This window comes from Bidens hawaiensis, unplaced genomic scaffold (genome assembly GCF_021521415.1).
Source record: "Bidens hawaiensis isolate Kalapana, Puna unplaced genomic scaffold, B.hawaiensis_p1.1 tig00033193_1, whole genome shotgun sequence".
In the NCBI taxonomy this organism is placed as follows: Eukaryota; Viridiplantae; Streptophyta; class Magnoliopsida; order Asterales; family Asteraceae; genus Bidens; species Bidens hawaiensis.
The window spans coordinates 54,557-80,416 of record NW_027495686.1 but is presented as its reverse complement, the minus strand read 5'-3'; the positions used below and the strand labels follow the sequence as shown (position 1 = coordinate 80,416).

At 39.5% G+C, this 25,860-nt stretch overlaps 1 pseudogene; it reads right to left on the bottom strand.

The window, feature by feature from the left end:
- Positions 1–24,127: 24,127 nt before the first annotated feature.
- LOC143584602 (protein TIC 20-v, chloroplastic pseudogene) lies at positions 24,128–25,312 on the bottom strand (annotated as a pseudogene).
- Between the last annotated feature and the right edge of the window lie 548 nt (positions 25,313–25,860).

Here is a 25,860-nt window from a genome sequence, read left to right as displayed (position 1 = left end):
TGAATACGCCCAACTTTTATAACTTGCATTATCGAGTCAAATAAATTGATTACATGAGATTACGTATCTCTAAAACATTATGAACTAAAGTAACCGCTGGCCCTCAGGCTGTCGTGTACGTTTGTTTGGATCCTTACATATGTGGTTAGACGGTGGGCACACCGCGCCACACCTGGTTATATGCGTCTGCCACGATGGTTCGGACCTAGGTTATGTCCGAGAGAGGGTAATCATGTGTATGCTGATGGTAGCTAAGTAATCTCGAACGCTGCGGTGTTTGCTGAGCAGTTTCGAGTAGTGCTTAAATTTATAATTGTGTTTTAGTTTTTTTTATTCCTAAGACACGATGGGCCGAGACCTAAGTTATGTCTCGAGAGGTAATTAAGTAAATAAAATATTTTATGCGTCAGCTTATTCACCAGCATGTGTTGCTAACATATTTTCTAACTGTTTTACAGGTAATGAAGGTTAGCTGCTTGAAGAATCGAAGTTGACATCTAGGTGATATGATGGCTTAGATCATTTTTGTTAAATATTAAACTTTAATGGTGGTTTGTATAAAACAAGTAATCATTTAAAAAACATTAATGGGTATTTTTAAATCTCGTATTCGGTTATGTAAATAGTATTTTAATCTACACAAATATTTTCCGCTTTAATTCATAACTCTGATTTATTTGTAAAAATGGTACCTACTGTTGATCGCACGCCCAAGCCCGAGATGGGGGTGTGACAATAACTCCTATTGAGTATTGGGTTTGGTTCGTCGCATGGTGCAAGAATCCGAAAGAGAAACCAATGACTTTATAAGTTAAGCGAATGTTCAGTTCAATCGGTTCCACAGTCGATATTAGATCGAGTCCGATTCCGATTTATCCAAAGTGTGAAGACATAAAATAAACTCATATAAATCAACTTCTTAGTAAAACTCATGTCTTAACCGAATACAAATTAGTGAAGACAAACGGGTTTAAATGAGTTTTCGGTCTCGTTGGTCCGAAACATGATATTGGACCAAGTCCGATTCCAATATATACCATTAATATGAAACATAATTATAAAACATTAGCGAAGAATGGTTAAGCAAACAATATATCATATTTAAGGTGTGAAAATAAACAAAAGGATTTTAATCAGTTTTGGACAGAATCTGTCCTTGATTTGAATAACACTAAAAACACATAAATAAGTTTCTAAAAATTATAAAGATCTCCAGTTTACTTAAAAAAATGTTATGAACATATGTCATTTAGAAACTTTCCCCAATTTTGGAATAGAGATAGGTTGAAACAGCCGATTTTCTCAACTGGTACAAATATGCGTACTAAAACTAAATCAGTGACTGTGAAGCCATACGAATGAATTAAGATGAAACTAAATAGCCGTTGGAACCAAAACTCAAATAAGTTCATCATAGGTTTTGTCCTTGAACCATTCCAATTTGTTATGACTTAGTTATGGCCCAATCTTTAACAACCAAACTTCTGTCCAGAATTGAAACACCATTAGAACCTAAGTTCTTGGTCTTTTGGAATGGTTATGGATGAAGAAAAAGTATACCAATCAGTTTGTGATGTTAATACATGTGTACCATCTTATTACACAAATCCTGATAATCCAAGATTCACGAAAAAAATCAAATAAAAATCGGAAACTATAAACAAATCAAAATCCTAAATTTTACCAAAATAGCCTTATAACACTAAAATGCGTAAGCGGAAGGTGAAACCCCTTAATAAAATGAAGCTAAAGAAAGGAAATCATTCCTATAATGTCATAAGAAGTAAATAAACAGAAAGCATAAAAAAAATCTACCCGAATCGGATTGAAGAACAAGCAAATTATCTGTTTGACTTTTAAAACCAACTTGGGCAAGAACTCTTTAATTTGTTTCCACAAATCCAAAAATTAGAGGGAAATGAAGATATGAGTAGCAGGAAAATGTTGAAGAGTGTTGGTATTTATAGCCAAAATAAAGAAGGGACAAGTTTGTATGGATGGTTGGGCATTAAACTATCTTACAACCACTTTTGCATTCAATGTAGTTGGTTGGTTTTTAAATAAATTAAATAGAACAATTAATTAAATAAAATTTGATTTAGAAGTTGGGGAAAGGTTTGATTTTTAACAAAAATGGTCCTTATACTTTGGTTTTGGTTGGTTTCGAGTATAAAATAAGCGACTTAAACACCGTTAAAAATACTAAACCAACAAAAAAAGTATGGGACATGATTATAACATGAAAAACATTCTATTAAAGGATCCGAAATATAAAAAGGTTTAAAACAAGGCGGGTTTTCAGGTTTAGAAAATGACGAATGCTACACAATCAAACCCTAGTTTTCTTCACTTTTTTCTTCCAATCAATAACTAGTAACCCCCACCATGAATAGAGTTTATATTATGATTGATTTATTTAATTGTTGTTTTGGTTGTGGTATTATAAATAATTGATTGTCGGAACCGTATCGATATTGATACCAAGTTTAGTGGAGATTTTTTTGTTGAAAAAAAGAAGAAAAAATTGGTACCAAAACGGGTACCGTACCTAAAATACACGTATTCGTACCCGTACCCGTACCATACAATTCGGGTACGAGTATGGGTATCCAGATTTATTAGATTATCAAAACATATACTTTCAAGTACAAGTACGGATACAGTTTTGATGTCATCCCTATTTTCAACACACTTAATAACTATCCCTCATTTAATTTCATTATACTAAGCAAATTTAATTCAAAAATGTTGACCAATTCCCTTATGGGCTTGGGTTATACCTTGATGTTTATGGTGTTAAAGTTGATTCGGTAAGGTTAACGAGTGGGACATCACTCTTTTCATGGGTTAAAGGGAGTAAAACGCAGGATAAGTTAAAAATGTTAACGGGCTTTAAAATCCCAACACTTACAAACAATAATTCAATAATTGTTTTTATACTAAATGAAAGGGGTTATGTGGGGTTAAACCGTTTCCTTAAAGTGAGATGAAGTAAAAAAAAAGGTAAAGTGGTTCATGTGACGTCTACGTGATATTAATAAGCATGAATGTATACCCAATTACCTAAATAAAAGCACAACATAAAGGTGTAAATGAGTTAGAACTACTTGTAAACTTGGTAAAAAACAGTGCCAAAATCTTAAAACAATGCAAAGTTTAACAAGCCCAAGCCAGATTTCAAAATTCATTAAAACTCATATAATAAACAAGCTCAAATTTGAGTGTCGTTATCAAACTTGAAATAACTCCATTATTTGTTTCATGTATTATGCATATATATGTGATCAAATTCAAATTCAAATTCAAATTCAAATTCAAATTAGCACAAGAAGTGTACGAGGTGATATGTGTCAGTAATCCAAGATCTATCTTAAATGTATATAAACGAAAACTCTCTAAATTCTTTTAAGCCATCAGATTGCTTTATTTGTAAATGAAGGTTTCTCATGCATTTTACCCAAATTCACGGGTATGAGTCTCACCAAACCCAGATAACCCTTAAACGGGTTATAACATCTTATTAAATTAAAAATTAATCTCGCCAAATATTTGAAATAAAATTCCTAAAAAAATAAGGATATACTAAAAATTAATATCCATTTTAAAAAAATATTATTTATAATTAAGAAAACAATGTTATAGTAAAAAAAATAAGTGGGTCATTGGTCTCACTAAACCCATATAACTTTTAAACCGGGTATAACATCTCATTTATTTGTAAAATTCTTTTATCATTAAATCCTAAGTATATTAATAACTTTCTTACAATAAATAAAATTAAAATCTAAAAAAATATTTAAATATTATAAATAAATAATATAAAACAGCATATAAGGATGCAAATAAATTACAATACATGTTGCGCGCAAAAAAAAGTAAAAGGAAATAAAAACTATAGAACTAAGAATCTTAATATTAAATATATATATATATATATATATATATATATATTTATATATATAAACTAAATCCGTAAAAGCTCTATGGTTGCTTTTTACATTCTCTCAAGTCATCAGATTGTTTTATCTGTAAATGAAGGCTTCTCATGCATTTGACCCGAATTCACGGGTATGGGTCTCACTAAACCCATGTAACCTTAAACGCGTTATAATATCTCATTATTTAAAAAAAATATATCACCTTGATATGAAAATTTTATAAAATAGGGATATACAAAAAACTAATATCCAATTTTTTTAAGAATAAGATATTATGTATATTAAGTAACATTTTTATAGTAAAAAAAATTAAGCGTGTCATAGGTCTTACCAAACTCATTGCTTTTAAACAGGTTATAACATCTCATTTATTTGTGAAACCATTTCATCATCAAACCATAAGTATATTAATAACTTTTTTACAATAAAGAAAATTAAAATCCAAAAAATAGAAATACTAGACACGAAAAAGAAACACAGCCCCATAATACGGGGGGGGGGGGGTAAACTAGTAATATATATAAACTAAACATATAAAAGCTCTCTGGTTGTTCCCTACATTTTTTCAAGCCACCATATTGTTTTATGTGTAAATAGAGGCTTCTCATGCATTTGACCCGAATTCACTGGTATGGGTCTAACCAAACTCATATAGGCCTTAAACAGGTTATAACATCTCATTAAATTAAAAGTTAATCTCACCAAATATTTGGTATGAAAATCCTATAAAATAGGGATATACTAAAAATTAAGGGATTTTTACATATTTCCCTTTATTAAGACCTCTAATTACATATTTCCCCAACCTTTAAAACCAAATTACATATTTCCCCTTTTCATAGAAAATTACCAATTTATCCTTGTTCAATTTACACTATCATTTAATAAATTAAATCAATGAACCATATCATCTTTATAGAGGTAGGGTACCAAAAAGACCCGAATACCCTTAAGTACCATCCGCGGGTATGAGAGGAACCCCTCATACGCCACCCGCGGAACATACGGATCACCCGCACAACATGGTAGAGGAAGAACATCCTTACACCACATGAGGAAGCATCCAGGCACCCTCAAAAGTTACCCGCGGGACAGGACATCTGTCCGCTAAAATGACCGGAAGGCAATGCCAACTGGACAGTTGTCATTAACTAACTACCCTCTAAAAGAATAACCACGATTGTTACTTGAAGAATACGTGACTCGCCAGCCAATGAGCGAAGGACACCTGGCCAGGTTGTTATAACCGTGCACATGGCTAGGGTGTGGTCTGTGCTATCATAAGGAGACGCGTGTCCAGGTTGTTATACCCATGCACATGGGACGTATAGTTCAACCTATCATAAAGGGACACGCGTCCAAGCGGTTATCAAGATCTTCTAGAAGAGGACGGCTGGCGCAATCACCTTCCCACATCCTTCGGCTATAAATACCTTGTCAACCTGCATGAGGTATTCATTCACATTCACTCTCACCGATAATCACTCCTACTTACTCTGATTGTACTTACTCTCAGTACTTAGACTTTCTATTACGAAAGATACTGATTCTCACGCTGGAGGGTGGTTACAGGAAGACTCCCCCCCTGCCCATCCCGTAACGAGACTCACGGTGTCTGTTTTGCAGGTTCTGGTCATTAGACTTTGGGAAGTTGTGCTCATACTGTGTTATTGTTTACCATATCCTACCATGTGGACTTATTGGATCCAGGACCCATACCCGGGGAGTGGATCTATGTTTCTTCATCGGCGCTATCCGTTTTAGTGTTAGAACAGCACAAATTTTCGTTGGTTTTTCGGTTCGTTTAAAGTATGAGTAAACTTCCTGAGGGGGCCGACGGGAACTCCTGCACTTACTTCACGTGTGACTAACACTGAAGTACCTGAAGGCTTTGCTTCGAGTGTTTTTGCACGTGTGACGGCTCCGGGTTCACGAACTACCGAAACAACACCGGGTGGTTGTACCCTTGAGTGTGTCACTGCACCAATTGGGCCAACTCCTACTGATTTAGGACATGTTACGGTTCCAGAAGGTTCTAATCTGGGTGACCTTGGATGAATTATGAGGGAGACCCGCCGAACTCGATCAGCATTAGATCTGGAAGTTGACTCCAGTGATTCTGATATAGCGAGGTCTCATCGTCATAATTCCAGATCTAGGGGACTACTGTCCCCGGAAGAATGGCTTCATATTCAGCAAGAGAACCTGAAAGCGGAATATGAGTGTAGAGTGCGGAATGCACATCTTCACGCTCGCGCTCTAACTTATGAAGAGTCTCCCCGGTGGTCTCTTTCTCCTCCTCCAACAGTGAAGGGAAGTCAGATCTGCCACAGTCAACAAACTGAGCAAGAATTTGTTTAACCACGAAGGTTACGCCCTCGTCCTCGCATGGACATGCGGATGCCATCTTACCTGGTGAGTATGACAGCTATGATTCAACGTATCACCCGGGAGACTACAGTTTCTACACGGGTGATAGCAGAATGAGTTCGAGGGCAAGAAGCAGTCGTCCGCGGGACGTAGTACGTCACACCGAGTACCATAGACGCTGTGGAAGATTTCACCAAACCTTACCTTCCGGCATCCTTTGCCGAGAAGTCAAAAATTTATAGCAAGCATTGCGACAGCACCTTTTCCTGTCAATGCTAAGATACCTACATCGGTGGGTAAATACAATGGCATGATTGATCCAAGTGATCATCTCCAAAACTTCGTGGCGGTAGGTGGTGTGAGCGGATGGACGCTCCCGTATTGGTGTCACATGTTCGCATTGACACTAACAGGGGCAGCGAGGGAATGGTTTGAGAAATTACCTGACTGTCAAATCTCCAGCTGGGATGATCTGGTGAAGAAGTTTTCACAACAGTTCAGTCAGCAGAAGAAGCACACGCGTGACCAGTCGGAAATTCTGGATGTTATCCGCCGTGATAACAAATCCATAGAAGATTTTATTACCAAGTTCAATGACGAAAGTCTGAACATTGGTGGGATCAGCAAAGACATGCTTCGCGGTGCCTTCCGCAAGAATGTCAAGAGTGACGAGTTGATCCGCACACTCACTGGTAGGGATGGAATGCCGAAAGAATGGGACGATATTATGACCGCGGCGAAGTTGTTTGCCAACACTAAAAAAATATTGGGGAATAATAATTCAAAACAAAAATTCAAAGTCGAGTTTCAAACTCCGAGGCCCAATAAACAGGAAAAGGGACCAATCTTGTCAAGACTTCAGCCAAACACGGAAGCATCAAAACCATTTGATGCAAGATCTCTCATTGGCAACAAGAACAAAGGGGGACCCTCGAATCGAGGTCCCAACAGGTGGACTCCTCTTTCAAAGACTCCCACAGAAATTCATACCACAGAGAATGTGAATTTTTGAAAATCGCAGCCACTCACGAGGAGATCATTCCTCGATACCAAAAACATTGTTCGTTTCATAATGACATCGGTCACAACACGAACGAATGTAATGCTTTGAAAAGCGAAATTGAGGCGGCTGTGAAGTCTGGAAAACTTGGACACCTTGTGAAAGATGGAAAACCTGGGACTAATAAAGCTCCCGCGCGGGACAATCAGGGCTCGAGCAAAAAGCAAGTCAAGGACTTGAATGTCCATATGATCCAGGGTGGACGTAGAGTTGGAGGAAAGAGGCGAGAGTCTGACGAGGAAGAGTGGAAGAATGAGCCAGTGATCTTTCCACGAATCAAGGGAGGCCCTAGTAACAAAAATCCCTTGATCATCACTGCCCTCTTTGGTCACTATCGCCCGCAATATGTTTTCTTTAACACTGGTAGTACATCGAACATCATATACGAACAGTGCTTTAAACAACTTGATTAGGAGGATAAAGAAAGACTGAAACACATCCACGCTCCTGTGTCAGGATTTGGAGGGGAAATAATGCACCCGAGAGGGGTGATTTCGTTCCCAGACACTTTAACCGAGGAGATCAAATTTTTAGTTTTACCTGGAACGTCGAAACATGATATCATCTTAGGGCGAGAAGCGATTGGAGATTTCAATGCTCACTTGTCCACGGCTCACAGTGAGGTAGGGGTTCCAACCCACACCGGTGTAGCAATAATTCATGTCAATCGACATTGCTTCGCTACAGAAAGCTCAAAACCTAGCAAGATTCCAAAACAATCTCCGAGGACTGAACCGGAAAAATGGGTTTTGAACAAGAAGTTTCCCGATCAGACTGTAACAATTGGACCTGCTATCTCTGAGATTTTAAGGACTTTTCTGAAACAATTATTAACAAAGAACGTTGATGTCTTCGCATGGAAACCCGCGGCCATGACTTGTGTCCCGCGGAGTGTTGCGGAACACAAATTAAGGGTAAACCCGATGTTTACACCAATCGTTCAGAAACAACGTAAGATGGGTCCGGAACAAACAAAATCATTGAATGAGCACGTTCAGGACCTCTTACAGGCTGGAATTATCCGTCCAATTCAATATCAGACCTGAGTTGCCAATCCGTTTATCGATCCCAAAAGCAACAGGACGTGGCGGATGTGTATAGATTTCAAGGATCTAAACAAGGCGTACCCTAAGGACTGTTATCCATTACCTGAAATAGATCTCAAGGTTGATGCTGTGGCACCATTCAAAATTCAAATGATTTTTAGATGCTTACAAAGGTTATCATCAAATCCACATGGTTGCGGGTGATGAGGACAAAACAGTCTTTCGTACCGATCAATGCACCTTTTGTTACAAAATGATGCCTTTCAGACTAAAGAATGCGGGAGCCACATATCAACGATTGATGGACATAGCATTTAAGTGTCAAATTGGTCGAAATTTAGAAGTTTATATGGACGACCTTGTGATCAAGAGTGTTGAGGAAGACTAAATGTTGAGGGACATCAAAGAGACGTTCGAAACCTTGAGAAGTATCAACATAAAGCTGAATCCAGCTAAGTGTTCGTTTTGGATGGAGGAAGGAAAATTTCTCGGAGTAATTGTCATGGGCGCGGGCTTCAAAGCTAATCCTGATAAAGTCCAAGTTGTAGCCCGCATGCCCTCTCCTTCCTCCCTCAAGGAAATTCAGACGCTCAATGGTCCATTGGTTGCTTTGAATCGTTTTCTGGCTAATCATGTAGCCAAATCTTATTCTTTTGTCTCAACACTAAGAAACTACCTCAAGAAAGCACAATTCAAATGGACCGCGGAAGCGGAACAAGCTTTCTTGGAGTTTAAAAATGTTTGATGGAACTGCCCACGTTGACAGCACCTTATGTGGGGGAACCTTTAACGTTATATTTGTCGGCATCAGACATTGCTATCGGGACTGTCCTCCTGACGGATCGAAAGAACGTTCAAACACCGATCTATTATGTCAGCATAACATTGTCAAACCCAGAGACAAGATATTCAATGCTAGAAAAACTTGTCTTAGCATTGGTTTATGTAGCCTGACGCCTCCGCATGTACTTCCAGGAACATCCCATCAACGTTTTAACCGGATACAAACTCAAGAACGTTCTTAGTAAGCCAGAATTATCTGGGGCGATTGGCAAAGTGGGCCATCGAGCCAGGTGAACATGCGATAGAATACAAACCTAGGCCAGCAATTAAGGGATAAGTGTTGGCGGACTTCGTCACTGAAGTTCCGCAACACAAAGAAAAAGAATGTCTGATTGAGCAGCAACCCCAAGCACCTCCTTAGCAAGGACAAATTTGGTCATTGTTCACGGACGGGGCTTCAAGCAGTAAGGGATCTGGCGCAGGCCTCAGGAGAGTCAATCCCGAAGGCCATGAGTTTACATACGCCATAAAGTTAGATTTCAAGAGTACTAACAATGAGGCAGAATATGAAGCTTTCTTGGTAGGCTTACGGATAGCCAAAAAGCTTGGGGTAAAAGATTTGGAATCCCGCGTAGACTCCATGTTGATTGCGGGACAAATCAATGGCACTTACAAAGCAAAGAATGACGTAATGGCTTCATACGTGTCACAGGCGAAAGATTTGATGCTTCAAGTTTTTTCATGCAAAGTAATTCACATAAAACGAAGCGAGAACAAGTCGGTAGATGCTCTTAGCAAGCTAGCTTCAATGAACTTCGAGCACGTCGCTAAAGACATCCGCATTGAAATACCGGATTGCCCATCTGTCCCGCAACATCAAGTTTTGTAATCCAAACCGAAGTAAAATCTTGGATGACACCCATTATAGCATACTTGACATCAGGAGTCCTCCCGGAAGGAAAAGCCGCGGCCCGGATGATAAAACACAAAGCCTTGAACTATCAAGTGCATGACGGTGTTTTATACCGACGTTCCTTCCTCGGTCCACTACTTCGATGCGTGGACGCCAAGGACGCGAAGTATTTAATCAGGGAAGTTCATGAAGGCATCTGTGGTCTTCACGCTGGCCCGCATTGGTCATAGAAAAATTGATGAATGCCAGATATTACTGGCCGGGGAATGCATCTGGACGCTGTGCATGAAATCAGAAAGTGTGATTCTTGCCAACGCCATGCTCCTAACACGCTACGACCAAAGAACGAGCTCGTTCCAGTCACTTCAGCTTGGTCGTTCCAGAAATGGGCTATTGACATAATGGACCTTTCCCAGAAGCCCCGGGACGTGTCAAATTCTTAATAGTAGCCATCGACTACTTCACAAAGTGGGTGGAAGCCAAACCGGTTGCCTCCATAGCAGCAGCATGCATTAAGAAATTCCTGTGGTAATTTATAATCTGTCAGTTTGGTCTTCCACTAGAACTCGTTAGTGATAACGGTACTCAGTTTGCTGACAGTGGGCTACAGGAATGCTTGAAAGAATTGCAGATCTCTCAATTTTCACATCCGTAGCCCACCCCCAAGCAAACGGTCAGGTTGAGAGAACCAACCGGACTATCAAGGAAGGAATCAAATCAAGGTTGGGAACTAAACGGATGGGTTGGGTTGACGAATTGCCCCACGTACTTTGGGCCTTCCGCACCCAAAAGAATTATAGTAATTCTGAGACCCCCATTAGTTTAACCTACGGCACAGAGGCCATGATTCCGGCCGAGATTGGGATTCCGTCCGTAAGAGTTTTGTTTATCGATGACAATGATCACGAACTCCGGATGAATCTTGATCACCTCGAAGAGAGGAGAGAACTGGCATCAATCCGCGAACACAATTATAAATGACATTTGCAAAAATATTATAACTCGCGGGTCCAGAAATGCGAGTTCGATGCGGGAGATTTTGTCTTCCGCAACAATGATGCCTCCGGGCAAGAGCCTTCGGGCAAGTTGGCCCCGACTTGGGAAGGACCTTATAGAGTTAAAAAAAAGTGTTGTCTAAAGGTGCCTACAAGTTAGAAAAGTTGGACGGGACTGAGATCCCTAGAACTTGGAATGGGGCCCAATTGAAGAAGTGTTTCATATAGTATGTTTTTCTTTTTGGCCTGCGTGTCTAATTAGATATTCACAAATTATGTAATTTCATCTTTTGTAATTCGGCTTATTCCGTATCTATGGAAAATTTATTTCAGTCACTTACGACATGTATTGTTGTGTAATCCTTTATTGACATACAAAGAAGATCCTACAAACACTTATATTATGAAGAATAAGACCAAGTGTAACGGATGCAAAAAGACTTCTTTATTTATTCAAAAGGGATTACAACCAAAGGGATCATAATTACAAAAACAAGAAAAATCTATCTACGACGCTGCACTTTCATGTTCCGCGTCCTTATCTTCTGCATCATTTGAATCTTCTTCACCTTTCTCAGTAAGGTCAATAAGGTCTTTCAGTTGCTCAATATCATCCTACTTGTCCGCAAGATCGGATATTTGCTCCGCCAGAGAAAACTTCAAAGTATCGAAATCTTTTGTTTTCTGGATAAGGACGGCAGCAGTATCTTGGCCGTGCAACACATATTCTTCCGGAAGCTTGGATGTTGAACCAAATTTGTAGCTTTCCTGGAAGCCTAGTTGACGACCAGCTTGTTTGGATGCTTTCAGGAGGATAGCAACATAGTTCCCAAGTTCATCACTCGCCCGGACATTGGCGATGACCTGTTGGGATAATAAAATATAAGTAATTTCGAAGTACTTAGATTATTTACAACAAAAAAGGATACGTACCTTGGGGATTCCTTCCGCCAGCAACCATTTCTTGTCCGCTTTTGCCCGGACAAGCTCCATCTTATGACCGGCACATTCTAAGGCCTGTTCCCGGCTCTTAGCAGCAAGGTCAGTCAAACGCTTGTCTTTCGCCGCCGACTCAGCCTGAAGAGTCCTCATCAACTCTGCTTGTTCATCCAATTGCTTTTGGAGAACGCCTTTGGCTTCCTCAGCGGTGGAACGAGCAGTCTTCCCTGCTTCCAGCGCCTGGCGGCTTTCTCTGGCCTCATTTATAGCCTTAAGGGCTTCTTCTTTAGCATCAGACCCTGAAGCCGCCAGTTCATCCCATTCCTCATTCATCGCCAACCAATCCCGAGTTATTTCCTGATTGGTAGAAATAGCATTCGCCATATGATAAGAATTTGAGTTTAGCAACTCTTGGCGAATGCAGCGACGTTATCGCTCCCTCTCAGTAGGAGGAAGGCTTTCCCGTAGATATTCAAAACACACATCCACGTCGCGAAACGTTGAATCTCGGCGTAATGACCAACGCGGATGATGTGGGGGAAGCGTCACCCTCATGAGGAGAAGGGGAGGTTTGACGACCGTAGGCGAAGGTACTAATACCTCCTTGATCTCGGAAGCAATAAACATTGAAGGAAGGTGACATACTGATGTGATCAGTATCATCAACTTCCTTATTCTTCAACGGAGAATCATCCACCACAACGATTGGTTCCAAGGCGGTGTTAGGAGGATGAGATGATGGAGGGGATGGCACTGCTGAGTTCTTTAAACCTGAAACATCGTCAGCGAAATCATTCAGGGCCACATAAAAATGTTAACAATGAATCAGGTATACATTTGATCCATAACAATCGGTAAATTGGAATAATATTTAACTTACCCAAGGAAATGTCTTCCAAGTCAAGTTGATGTAGGCGCGTCTCCAAGTCAGCAGCAGGCTTTCGATTTTTTGACTTCTTTGACGGAACTGCCTTAGTAGGATGAACCTTGCGTTTACCAGCCGCCTTGGAAACGGCCGCATCAACGATTTGATGCACGCCCTCAGGGGTGATCTTATCAGTAGTTTGACGACTGCCCTCAACAGTAACGTCCGCATCATCGTCACCCGCAGCAGATGGATTCTTGCTAAGTTTCCGGGTCAAACCTACAGTTGAATGCACGGCATTAATTACATCAACTGAAAGACTTCCTTCGCAGAGCGATGACTCCTCACTAGACGAAAAGAGTACAATCACTCTGCTGGAAGCAATAGAAGTTACGGGTCGGGGTTGTAAAATGCCCTCACATTTTTGAATAGATGCTTGAACATAGTCCTCACCATTAGCGTACATCGCTTCGGAAACCACAGGTTCCGAGCGAAACGCGGTGGGAAAAATGAAGTTGACAATAGTGCGTTCCAAAAAGGGCACATCCTGTGGATCCATTGGACGGCGAACCATCATGCCCCCTTCGTGGTTCGACAGGGTATCGAAGGCGGAACCCTCACCTGAACAAACAATAATAAAAGTCAGAAATCAGACATTTATTAAAAAGAAAATAGAAGTAACACTAAGCTTACTTTTGTTGGTCCTCTCATAATAAGGCTCCAGATCAAGGAATGGCCACAAGCGGCTCATCTTAGCACTCACCATCGCCCCATCGTGTATAGGGCGCATGGGAGTGGGTGTGGCACTCAGTGTCTTGAACCATGGAAGATCCTCATAAGCAGCGGCCGGGACCACTGGCATTGCATCCTCCGCCTTGCGATGAGTCATCACGAACTGGATAACATCTTCCCGGATCCAGAAAAATTTTGGCTTCCAGCCATGAAGGCTACGGATCCACTCCGTACCAATAACCTTCTTCCCAGTGGTGGCAAAGCTATACCACCCGTCGCGGAAGGTCATCTTATAAAAAAAACGGCAAACATGCCAACAGATTGTTCAAAGTTACGAGTTTGACAACAGAACTCGAAATGTCGAATCCTTAACATCCCAAAACGCTGGATTTGCGATATGTGAACTCCATAGGTTTTCAAGATCGACTGGACAAACCTCGTCACCGGGATCCGGATGTTCCCCGTTGTAAAATGGTCAACATACACAGCCATTTTCTTCGGAAGTGGACTGGTGGCAATGGAACCACTCATTGGACGCTCTGGTTCCCATTCAGTCGCCAGACCATATACATTAACAACATCTTCATAGTCCTTCCTCTTGAGGTTCAAAAAGACCTCATGAATGGCAGGAGCACTCTTCTTATCCCCAGCCATCGGATTAATACGTTTGATCAGAAATAAAAAGGAAATAAATCTCAGAAGGCTCAAGTTTGAAGGTTTGGGAGAGAAAGATCTTTGAAAGAGATAAGAGTAAAATGGAAATCACGAGTGATCTATTTATACTCATCGCAATTAATGCGACTGATGGGGTATCAGAGGAGACAGAACCGTGGACCGTCAGATGGTTAACACGTCAGGCGGGAGATTCAAGAAAGTGTGAACAGGCTGTCAAAAGCATCATACACGTTTTGTCAGTTGCCCCTTAAAGTTTCTCTCACCGCCACGTCATCAAAGTTATCCAACTTGCGAAAATTCAAATCTCAAAAATATCTTCCAAGGATATTTTCCTAAAATAGTATAATATTCACAAAAGATAAAAAAAGTTATTTTCCATTAAGTAATTAAAAGATAGTTACAAAACGATGGAAGAACAATTACAAGATACTAAACACCTAAACCTAGTCTATGGGTTTGAAGCTGCCATGTTTTCCGGAGCTTTTGGTGAAGTATCCTCAGATGAGTCGTCCTCAGACTCATCACCCAAATAGTTCCTCAATTGTTGCACGCCATCATTGGCTGAAGTGAACTTCAGGAGCATATTTTGTAGCGGAAAGATCAGGCCATCATGTTCCTTGATTCGCATATCACGTTCCTGCTTGACGTCAAGGCCATGAAGCGGATGATCTCTGAAAGAATGATTACTTTGAGCATAGGTCATCCCTTCATTAAAACCTTTCACACGTCCACGCTAGGATGAGGTAGTCATCAAGTTAGCAAAGCTATCAATCCTCTCAGGATTCCCTTTGATATGGCGGATGACCTAGCAAAATAAAAAGATAATTTGTTTAAGTATCAAGGTGTGAAGTATATAGTAAACAAAAAATGAGGAAAAACTTACAGAATCAAGCCCCAGAGTGAGGAACCACTAACGGTCTTGCTCTGCACGTTTAGCCCTCTCCTGGAATCCTTGAGACTTCTCAACTGCCTGTTGCTTTTCAATCGAGGCTGCAATGGCACGGGCCTCCGCCTCTTCACGAGCTTGCAAAAGGGAGTCGTAGGTAGCTTGTATTTCAGCAGCACTTTTATCCTTAAGTTCGACCTGCTCCCTTTGCAGCTTTAACTCTGTTTCAAGCTCCTGAATACGGTTGCCTTGACGGGATACTTGGCCTTCTAAAGCCGAATTTACATTAAGGGCTCCCCCCAAGTTTTCCTTTCTTTTTTGAGCTTCAGCTCGGGCAGCTTCGAGAACACCATTTTGCCTATCGTAGGCTTCATTCAATTGACGAGCCGCGGCAGCATTTCGTTCTTGCTCAGCCCTCAGAGCAATCTCCGCGTCCGTCTGTTTCCACTTGGCTGCACTAGCCGCCAAGCGGTGATCTTCAGCTTCCTACTTCGAGGCTACAACAACTCGGGAAGCTTCTCCAACTTTCCCGCCCATGGTACGCCATTCGCGTAATATTTCTTGGCTACATGCCAAAGTGTTAGCCAAGGAAATTGATAAATCGGTGTGAAGTTCATGGCGGGAACGATTACGCTGGTGCGCCATTTCGGCAGGCGGCACGCAGTGTTTAACAAAACTCATACAGGTCCCGGGATTAGAAAACCGGGGACCCATTGACAATGTCCCATGGAGGGACGAACAAATCAAAACTATCCCCTAAATTCGCATCCCCTTAATAACGGGAACCTGAAGCTTCAAGGCGAACTAGGATTGGAGTGTATTGGTGAGGAGCATCTTGTGTTATCGCTCCCCAAGCATCCCGGGATGCTTGCCCAACCTGAAAACCCGCTACCATTCCAAAACAGTAAAGTACAGACACATCATCCCTAAAGATCAATGGGTCTGCACAAAAAGTTACACTTAGCTAACATTCCGAAACAGTAAAGTACCGAAAGTAAAATACGTACCTTCTACCATATCCATACGCTCGGCAAGACTATACTGCGGCTTCTTAGGGCGATGAATATTCCGTTTCTTCTTCAAAGATCCTTCTCCGGCGTCCTCAGCTTTTACACCCGCATCACCCGCATGAAAGAATGAGAATGCTCTCTTCTTCTTCAACTCTGTCAATAAATGTGAGACAGAGGAAAATTCAGAGGCATCGTCATCAGAGCTTCTATCTTCTTTGGATGCGGAATCGTCACTCGATGAAATAATGGCGATCACCCCATCAGAAGTAAGAGCATTAAGTGGAGGAGGGTTTAAGACATACGCACCTGATTCAAAGGTTGCGTTTGAAACAATGGGTTCGGCCCGCACCATTGTCGGGAAAAGAAACCGACCCTTAGTTATTTCAAGTATTGGCTTCTCACCCGCATCACGAATACCTTTGCGGGTGCAGCCTCTATCCTAAAAAAGAGCGTTGAGCATAGAACCTCGACCTGAAAGGAAAACATACAAAAATCAATCATAAAGCTCCGAACAGGAGAGAAATCAAAAAAGGTAACTTACGTTCATCTAGACCAATGAAGACAGGCTCCAAAAACTCGGACGACCATAGGCAGCTCATGCCTGCCCACACTAGAGCTTCCTCGGGTAACGCTCGCATCGGCGTTGGCTTCGACGTTAAAACACGATACCAATCACGTCCCGCATATGGGGCCGTAACGACTTCTGGAACCGCTCCAGTGACTGGACGTCAGACCATGGTTACAGGCACCACGTCCTCAGATATCCAAAGGAACTTGTTACGCCAATCTGTGGACCCCTTCTCAACCTCGTAGCCAATACTTCGATCGGAAAACCCTTGGCACGTGAACCAACCATCACGGTTAGCAAATCGGTAAAAGACCGGAAATCAGTCAAGATGGGGTAACATTCCGTGTTCTGCACACACGAATTCGTAATGGCGAATTCGTATGACGGCACGAGGATGCAACTGGGATAAATGGATCCCATAGGCATTCAGTATCTTCATGAAAAATTTTGTCATGGGAAAACGGAAATTCCCATAGACAAAATTATCGGAATACACAGCCATTTTGCCAAGTGGAGGCAAGCTGGCTATAGAACCAGGAAAGGGAAATTCCGGCTCCCACTCTGGTGGGATACCATAAGTTTCAATTAACTTCTGATAGTCGGATTGGTCCCATAGAACTTCTATTTCATCAACTTCAGACTGAATGGTCGTCATTACAGCAAGATTTGGTGAGATAGCAAGAGGTTATACGAAAAATTCAGTATTTTATCAGAGAGAAAACAGGAAGATAATCAGACATCAAAGGTGATAAAACTTCGAAAAATAGATAACTCCCTCTATTTATACCCATCGCAATTAATGCAATGGGATATGAACATGGGAGAGAGAAAGTCATCACCCAATCAAAGACCGCCACGTCACGCGGGAAATTCAAAAAAGGGAAAAAGTTGCACAGTCGGGTACAGTGACAGCCGTCATAAACGTCCCATCATCTGTTCACGCGCATGTGAGTTGTCAACTTGTCCTTTTTTCATGATTATCTATACCAACAGAAGATATATTCTACCAAACTTCCAAGTTTCAAAAACCCCCAAATACATTAAGTCCAAAATTTCACCCGCATAAAGACTTCACGCGGAAAAAACACTGGACTGGGGGGACTTATAGAGGTAGGGTACCAAAAAGACCCGAATACCCTTAAGTACCATCCGCGGGTATGAGAGGAACCCCTCATATGCCACCCGCGGAACATACGGATCACCCGCATAACATGGTAGAGGAAGAGCATCCTTACACCACACGAGGAAGCATCCAGGCACCCTCAGAAGTCATCCGCGGGACAGGACATCTATCCACTAAAATGACCGGAAGGCAATGCCAAATGGGCAGCTGTCATTAACTAACTACCCTATAGAAGAATAACCACGACTGTTACTTGAAGAATACGTGACTCGCCAGCCAATGAGCGAAGGACACCTGGCCAGGTTGTTATAACCGTGCACATGGCCAGGGTGTGGTCCGTCCTATTATAAGGCGACGCGTGTCCAGGTTGTTATACCCATGCACATGGGACGTATAGTTCAACCTATCATAAAGGGACACGCGTTCAAGCAGTTATCAAGATCTTCTAGAAGAGGACAGCTGGCCTAATCACCTTCCCACATCCTTCGGCTATAAATACCTTGTTAACCTGCATGAGGTATTCATTCACATTCACTCTCACCGATAATCACTCCTACTTACTCTGATTGTACTTACTCTCAGTACTTAGACTTTATATTACGAAAGATACTGATTCTCACGCCGGAGGGTGGTTACGGGAAGACCCCCCCCCCCTCTTGTCCTTCCCGTAACGAGACTCGCGGTGTCTGTTTTGCAGGTTCCGGTCATTGGACTTTGGGAAGTTGTGCTCATACTGTGTTAGTGTTTACCATATCCTACCCTGTGGACTCATTGGATCCAGGACCCCTACCCGGGGAGTGGATCCGTGTTTCTTCAATCTTTTTATGACAAACTGAAAATTTTTCTTACTTTTTCAGACACTCATCACGACTTGACTCAAATTTTCGGGACGAAAATTCTTTAACATGGGAATGATGTGACAATCGTCAATTTCAGGTTAACTCCGTTAACTCAACTCCGTCAATTCAAACTTAAAGATCACTGAATCTATAACGCACACCTCATTACATTTAAACTAGGGTTTAAATGACGCTTAACACTTACTACATGTGTAGTCTTTCGGGAATTGCACCGAAACGCAAACGAGTTGACGCAAACGATTGGTGAATAAACGAAAAAACGTCAAAACAATAATTATGTGATAATTATGTGTTAGACTTATGTGTTATGTGATAACATTGTTATAAACGTTAACTCAATGTGCTAGAACTAGTTAATTAAGCTAGAAAAGTAACATTTGGAAGTTGAGGGACTAAAGTAACATGTTATTATTATTAATAACAATAAACCCTAACTCTCTCTTCTCCCTTTCACTCTACCCGACGGCAGCCCTCCCCCTCCCCTCTCTCGCGATCGGCAGCCTCACACACGCACATATACACAAGATCTTTCAAGTTTGATCGAAGATTAAGGTGCTAGGAAGGTATAAACAACTATCCTATGCATTCTTCTTGCTTAATTTCGATTTTAATGGGTTAATTATAAACCCTAGGTCTGATTTTTATATGTGATGGTGTTCATGTGTCTTGTTTTGATTGAAAGATGTATTGATTGTTGAATTGATAGCTAGTATTGGTGCTATTGCATGTTAATTGTTGTGTCTTTGAGTTTGAGATCAAATAAAACCCTAACCATGTGTGTATGGTGTAATTGATATGCATGGATAGTGGTTATAGTGTCTAGAATGTTATATGAATGATTTGTGGTCCATAGATAGTTAATATGTTGAGTTTGGATGCAAACAGTTTCTGGACAGATTGTGTTGTTGATGTTCAATTGACTGTAACGGGGTGTAAATGTGAAAATTGGTTGAGATAATTGATACTAAAGTAAACTAGGTTGAGTCTAGTTTCCATAGAATGTAAATTTGCAATTTTTGGACGTGTAAAAGTTAACCTTTATGATTTTACAAAAACGTTGTGCAAAGCTGAGTTGTTAGACCTGCTGTTAGGTTTTTTTGTAAATGTTATATCTCATGAACTACGAGACCAATTGGGTTGGTTCCACTTCTGAAAGTTGACTTGTTGAGTTAGGAACCTAACCCAAGTGGTCTTGCAATTATTGGATTTTTCCTTTAACGGGAATTTCAAATAACATTCTGTTGCGCATGAATTTGACTGTTATGAGCTTGCTGTAATGTTTTGATCATTATGAGAAATCTATGTGGAATAAAAATAAAATAAAATATGTTCTGGAAACCTAACACATGCATGCTTTTGTGATGATTTTTGGTAAATTAATTGAGATGCTATGATTGGTGGAATAGTACAATCTTTCAAGTAGAATTTCTGTCTCGGTGAAACTAGCTGCTGAATTTTGTGAAAATGCATGAAACATGATAATTGCTAGTTAATTGTTATGATTTGACCAAATTGCTCCTGTGGGGAATACTTGCTAAATAGTTGTCGCGTTTTGACCAAATTGCCCTTGCGGGGAATAATTGCTAGTTAATTGTTATGTGTGACCAAATTGCCCTTACGGGGAGTAATTGCTAGTGATGTACATTATGAATACATGACGCGTAAATAATTGCTCACACATGTAACGTATCACAAATACACTTGTTAAAGTCACACACGATTCACAAACGAAACACGAAACATGTTGTGTGCATAGGTATTATGTGCCGAGTCTAGAGACTCGATAATAGTTCCGACACTTAGAAAATCTCCTTGTTGTTTTAGAACGCTAGAGAGAGTTTTTCTGTGACGCGCATCTTGGTGAATTATTTTGGGAATACTTCGCAAACAGTGAGTTCACTTACCCCTTTTAAACTGTTTTCAAACGCTTTTCACTTAGGGGAGATAACATACTCCGAAAACACATTTAAGATTTTGTTAATATAGATTATATATCACTTGTAAAGACTAAGTGGCAAACGCAATAACTAAAGTCCTTCATTCACATCGAACCGTTTAATATTGGATAATAGCGAGTCATTGTTGAGTAGTACTACTGGGTTTGACAAACCCCACCCAACGCTAAACTCGACTGGAGGTCGAGTGGGTGTAATCTTGGCTAAACACATACCATGGTCGGGATAGACCTGGTGGCAAGGCAAATGATAAACAGTCAGCTTCGGTGTCGAACACTTAGTAATACTTGTTTTATAGGCTAGCTACCTATAGATATATAATTGATTTAACACTATCTGGTAACGCAAAACGCTGAACGCAAAACGCTGAACGCAAACGCTAAACGCTTTATTTTATATAAACTTGTGAACTCACCAACCCCGTGTTGACACTTTTAGTATGTTATTCTCAGGTAGCCGAGGCGGGCGCACGGTATAGGATCATGCATTGTTTGAAACGCTTTTGTTTATGCAACCTGATTTTAAACTGTTATTATGGGGTTTTAAGTCGTCCTGCGTGACGCAACTTTTATCTCTTGGTTTTTACGCTTCCGCACTAATTTCATTTAAACGTTTTTATGGTTTGATTATAACTAATGATTCCGATCCTGTTAGTTCACACCCTCTGACGGTAAAACTCTGTTAGTGGATTTTGAGGGTGTGACACTTTTTCACCACCATATGCCGCCATAGAACCACCACCTCTACCACTACCTGTCAGCAAAGAACCACCGCCGACGACCCACCATCACCTTTCTTTCTATTCGTTATTTTAGCCCACCGTCGACCACCGTAGCCAACCAATTTTCCGAAACAATTTTCCATCAATTTGGATCTTTCTTTCATTCTCAACCCAGATCTGACATCTTACACGCCATCAAACTCGCTACCAGGCATATTGAAGATGGAGATGGAGGGTGGCAACCGGAAACTGTGACTTGTCGCGAACCTGCAACTCCGGAGAGAGAGAGTACGCCGATGGTGGTCAACGTGTACGACCGTGGTGGCGCAAGGCAATCTGCAGATACAAGAGCTTGGAGAAGACGAACACTCTAAAGGGATATTATTGTATGTTTATAAAATACTACGAGAAGCAAAACCATTACCGAAGTAACAATAAAAATCAGTTTATAATGGTCACATCATTTTGCTTTGTTTTTAATATTAAGATTTCTTTTAATATTAAAGAATGGCTTAACATTTATTTTTACTTATTTAAATAAGGGAATATTAGTCAATCAAATAATTAATTTTAATAAAACGGGGATACATGTAATATATATGGTTTAGAAAGGGGAAATATGTAATTAAATGTTTAACATTGAGGATATATGTAATGAGGGAACTTAGGAAGGGGAGATATGTAAATGCCCCAAAAATTAATATCTAATTTCTTAAAAAAATATATATTATTTATAATTAAAAATCAAATCTAAACAACAATATTATAAATGGGTCATGGGTCTCACTAAACCCAAATAGTTTTTTAATCGGGTTATAAAATCTCATTTAGATGTGAAACCCTTTCATCATCAAATACTAAGTATATTATTAACTTTTGTAAAATAAATAAAAATAAATTTTAAAAAATATATAAATATTATAAACGAATAATGTAAAACAACAATATCTTATTTTTAAAAAAAAAAAGATATTATTTATAATTAAGAAATAATTTTTATAATAAAAAATAAGCGGGTCATCGGGTCTCACCAAACCTAATTAACATTTAAACTGGGTTATAACATCTCATTTATTTTTGAAATCATTTCATTATCAATTTCTAATTATATTATTAACTTTCTTATAATAAACAGAATTAAAATATAAAAAATATATAAATATAATAAATGAATAATATAAAAAATAACTAAACTATCTATACATTGGGTTATTTATAAAAGTTTATAGCTAAGTGTATGAATGAGTAAGTTTTGGGCTAAAATACCAAAAACTGAAAGTTTGTTTTTTAAGTTTTTGAAAATTGTCTGGCGTCTGCTTCCGATTTTTTTTTTTTTTCTTTTTGGTTTTCAGTTTAGATTCGATTGTTGAGTTATTGAAAACCAAAAATTAAGTGATTGGGCTTCAATTTTTTGACTTAATTATATGGCCCAAACAAGTGAACTTGGACCTAAATCTTCTCATTAACTAAATTAACTGATTATTATATTATTGCGATAAAATAATTTGGTAACGCCATTTACATAATTCTTATGAATTACTTGGGGTTCGAGTCCTGATCTCACCCGGTTTTACCGGCTTCTCGCTGTCGTGTCGTTTGGCGGGCGTGGGGGTCGGGTTTTATCCGAGGAATCCCTCAATAGGTGGACCACTAGGGGCTCCGTCCGTCCGAACTCGTGGCCGGCTCGGGCTACCTTTAGCCAATGGGGGTCGCGTATGTAGTATCCGGCGTTACTTAGTTGGTCGTTCCAAAAAAAATTTTACTTGAAATTCAAAATAAAAAAAATGAAAATCCATAAATTTGGTTCGGTTTTTGCTACATGCAAAAACGAACCAAAAAGTTTGGTATTTACAAAATTATAAAACAAAACCATTGATTTTTGTTTGGGATCGATTTTTTCGGCTTCATGAACACTCCTAACTATAACTAAAAAGTATATAAATACAATTAGAAATATGTAATTAAATTAAAGTATTTAATAAACAAGAAACGAGTCAAATTCTAGATTAAGAAATAAAACGAGCTTGAGCTTGCCTGGGCTCATTATGCAGTATGCTAACAAATTTCCTCCTTTAATACTATTTGTAAGACCTTCAAAACTCTTGATTAGACACCATTTTACCTGACAAAGCGCGATGGTCAAGTTAACAAATGGCTATTTTGGTTCGTCACCACGACAAACATAGATACTTGTTGAAATGTAAATTTTGTACCAACATTATAAATTTATACAACAAGAAAATGAATGATACCAACAATATCCAATCAAACTTGTAAAAAGTGATCACTGTAGTAAGCATATAAACATGAATGTACTGAACGAATTTAGAGAACACATGGCATCCTAACTTTAACATCCACATATGAGAATGACTATTGAATAGTTTGGTTAATAAGTTGATCGTGCACCATTACTCTTTATCCTATCATTAATGAGAGAAATAGGTTGTTCTCGTCATAACCCGACAACAGTTTCAATAACCAATCCCAAACTCGCGCCAATGTGACACTAAACATGTCACAAAATCAAGAAACTGTGAACAAACTAAAACTAAAACGATTGAGAATGGCTATTGAATGGTTTGGTTAATAAGTTGATCCTGCACCATTACTCTTTATCCGACTATTAAGAGAGAATAAAGTTGTTCTCGTCATAACCCGATAACACTTTCAATAACCAATCCCAAACACGCCAATGTAACCCTGCCCATGTCACAAAATCAACAAACTACGAACAAACCAAAACTAAAACAATTGAGAATGGCTATTGAATAGCTTGGTTAATAAGTTGATCGCGCACCACTACTCTTTATCCGATTATTAACGAGAGAATAAAGTTGTTATCATAACAACCCGATTAACACTTTCAATAACCAATCCCAAACACGCGCCAACGTGACACTAAACATGTCACAAAATCAACAAACTATGAACAAACCAAAACTAAAACCTTTAGTGCACTTTCAATTCAAACATACCGGACAACAATGTTTGTACAGTTTTATTGTTTACATAACTTGTCTATCAGCAGCCTCAGCAACAATGGGCAATCTAGGAACCTGTCCCAAAGCGCAAGAAGACGAACCATAGATCAACGACACCAAGAGAAACAAAAACACAGTGCTATCAAGACTCGTCAACAAATCCAACCCGACCCCGTCTCTCGGGTTAAAACTCCTCTCCAAAAGATCAGGAAATATCAGCAGCACGTCAAGGACAATAGCCTGCATGGTGTTGAACCTAACATACCTGCTGAAGTTATTGTTTCTAACAACCACAAAGTAAAGAGTTAAAAACACCAAGAACCCGTTAAACGGGAAGCTTTTGAAGACACGTATTGCGGGAACAAGAGGTTGGATTATTTTTTGGAGGAATGAGAACTGGTTGATTACGTATTTGCCGTATTGGATGCCGTCGAAAAACGGGTAGAAGTAGCAGACCGCGGAGATCAAGCGGTCCGGGCCGTCGGCGGAGTCCGTGTTTTTGGATTTCGAGATTATGATGGTGGTCCGGCGGCGGGAATTGAATTGGGTTTTGAGATTGAAGGAAGTTGAATAAAGGGATAAGGTTTTTGTGGAGGGTGGGAGAGTGAATGATGATAAGGTGTTTGTTATTGACATGGTTGTTGTTGTTGTTGATATTATTATTGTGGTGAGTTGCAGATGTTGAAGGAATGTGAGATTAGAGTGTAGTGAGGTTGAAGATGAAGATGAAGATGAAGATGAAGGGATGGCTGTTTTTCAGCCATATCATTTTTGAGAGGTCTATGATAATAATTAATAGAGGACCAATAACAAGAAGATTTAATGACTACGTTGTACAGTGGTTAAGGTTACCGTTGTTTTCGTTGTCCAAAAAGTTACTCGGTTATTAATTTATGCTAACCAATACGATCAGGTAAAACATATTAAATGAATCAATGTTTTTAGAAATCGATACCTAAAAATGGATGAGAATAGGTTAGCATCAATCATGACCATAATCAATTATTTAATTAAAACTTGAATTATATTTATTTCAACATCAAAATTAGGGCGTGTTCGTTTCACGGAATAGAATTGAATTGGAATTGGAATTTGCATAGGATTTGGAATTTGAACGAACTGAATTTGGAATCTGAACATTCCAATAGGAATTGGAATTGAGAGGAATTGAAATCCAAATGCATTTTTAATGTGTTCGTTTGACAAATAAATAAGAAATCAAATAGTTTTTTTTTTAATAGTGATAACGGCAAAAACATTTTAGTTTTTTTAGATTTTTTGTTTTTTATTTATACTTTGCATTATGATTTTTTTATTTTATTTTTATTTTATTTTTTTTTTGAATTTTTTTATGGGTTTTCTATTAAGATAAAAAACCCCTCAAAAAAATATTCAAAAATAATAATAATAAATTCCTAACTCAAAATATAAATTAAG